Raw genomic sequence first — 2717 nt, 5'->3', positions numbered from 1 at the left:
TCGGAAATAAATATTGTGTTTTTCACCCCAACCGAGCGTAGGTTGAAGCATAAGTTCATTGCTGGACTATGTTTAAGTTTTCCTGTACAGCTCTACAGGTCGTTCAAACTGAACGGAACATTTATTTGGAAAGTGTCAAAAGAAGAGAATTCAATCGCTTCGGCAATCGTAATGAGCAGAATAGAATTGAACCTCGAATCACGTCTGAAGCAGGATAAAATCAAGCGGATTTCCGAAGTGTATAGTGGAACAACTAAATGGACCACTAGAAAAGTTCAAGAATTTGTCTCTGCAGTAGAAGGTAAATTAAAGTACATATTTATGTCACATAAACCAACCTACTTAACCAACTTCTGTTGCAGACGACGACAGTGAGCTGGAAAATTCACTGCAAGCAGGATACAAGCTACTACTGGAAGAAGGGTATGAAATACCCGAGGTATTAGAGCTAGAATGCGAAGCTAAAGCTTCATCAGGAGGAAAATTCGCGAACTTCTGGAAAACAGCCGAAAAGGTTTTAGCTGCCAACGATTATACTATCGCCGAGGAACGTCACCATGGAGAAATAACATGGATATCACCTCTCTGTGTGTCACTCCAAGATTTGTGCAGATGTGTGAAGATGAGATGCAGAAAATGTTCCCGAATTCTGATCACAATTTCGTACCATCGTATGAGTATTTTCGGTTACAGTTTGTTCCACGTAACAGCAACTCTGAAGTTGCGAACCGGTACTATGGTCGTTTCAACGTTAAATTCGGGTTACAAAAACGAACACTTCACAAAGCTCATGTCGATCAGTATTTCGGAGCAAAGCAGTTTCAATATCTGAAAATGATGGCAGGTTTGTTAAAAGTTTTAAGATTCTTACGAGATTTACAACGAAACACTCGTTGCAGGCATGTTTTCGGATAGCGCGTTGATATTTTTTCTTGATGATAAAGCTTCTATTCCCGTGGGGTTTGTAGGAGCACCTGTTAGTGCTACATGCCGTCAAAGGCAAGTGTTGATGGCTGTTTTAGACGAAAAGGGTTTAAACGCGATGGATCACGATAATATACTGCAGCACATCGTGCCATCCGTCACTATCAAACTTGTTCCGCCTAGAGAGCTCACCGATTCGTGGTATCACGGACAGCCTACGATAATATTGAAGGATGCTATTTTTGAACCATCCACTGCTTTCCGTCATGCGGCGGAGATTGTTAAAAATCTTGTTCTTACCGACTATTCGAAGCCGATGATGTTTTTTGGAACGGATGGAGGTCCAGATCATAATGTGACGTCAATTCAAGTCATTTTAAGCTACATGTCATTATTTTTTGAACTTGATCTTGGTTTTTTGGCTACTGTACGAACACCACCAATTTTTTCAGTTATAAACCCAGCTGAACGGTTTATAAGCATTGCTAACATTGCATTAGTTGGAGTTTCATTGGCTAGGAATCACCTCGGAAGTAACAAAAAAAAAGTGCGCTCTTTTATGAGTAAGAAACAGTGGAGGGATGCACAGCAGAGGCATCCGGAAGTTGATTTTCGTCAACTAGCTCTTGACGGAATGAAGGATGCAAGAATACTGTTAACCGAACGGTTCCAAAGGTTAACATATAAAGGTGAAAAAGTGTTGATTGGACAACCTGCTTCCTCAGTCGAGATCGATGAACTGAAACAGTTGATTAATAATCGGTGGCTAGAGCTTGATTTTTCCAAACATCTACTCAAGGCTAACATGATGAGCATTCCGGAGATGAAAGATTTTGTAGCCAAACACGAACGCTGTACAAAATATGCTATTCAAATTATAAAATGCAAAGATGCAGCGTGCCGGTACCATCAGAGCATCAGATTACCTTCAGAGGTTTTCGATAACATAAATTGGCTACCGAGTCCCGAGCTTGTAGGTGAACAATTCTTAAACTTTACCGATGTTTTTGGGCGGGAACCCACAGATAAAGACGTTCCGAGTGCCAGAACAGCAACATCAACCTACACTAGTAATCTTCCGAAAGCTCCATTCGCTTTGGCCCACACCCGAGCACGATTAATTGTCCGATGTACTGAGTGTGAATTTCCACGAATGTTGTACACGAGATATGCCATTGAAAAAAGCAGATGTTGCAGATACAACAGTTCTTCGAAGACAAGTTGTTCGTCTGTGGTGCAGATATTACCGAGTTTCCCGAACTTTATCAGAGTACAAAAATAACGTGTTTTGACCCCATTTGTCTGCATTATTATCAGGCTGGACCTACACTTCCTGGTTACTTTGCAAAATGTGCGAAGTGTCTTAGTAGAAGCGTTACACCTGCAGCAAATCGAATTGTACTCTGCGATCAATGTAGATTCCAGACACCAAAACCCGCAAACATTTATCAAAAACAACCGAGAGGAAGACCAAACGAAAAGAAATTAAATTAGATTGTAATAACCTGATCTTTGAATAAACATACTTTCTTTATATATATATATATATATATATATATATATATATATATATATATATATATATATATATATATATATATATATATATATATATATATATATATATATATATATATATATATATATATATATATATATATATATATATATATATATATATATATATATATATATATATATATATATATATATATATATATATATATATATATATATATATATATATATATATATATATATATATATATATATATATATATATATATATATAT

The sequence above is a fragment of the Topomyia yanbarensis genome, chromosome 2 (assembly GCF_030247195.1).
Source record: "Topomyia yanbarensis strain Yona2022 chromosome 2, ASM3024719v1, whole genome shotgun sequence".
Lineage (NCBI taxonomy): Eukaryota > Metazoa > Arthropoda > Insecta > Diptera > Culicidae > Topomyia > Topomyia yanbarensis.
This window is presented reverse-complemented; position numbering follows the sequence as displayed.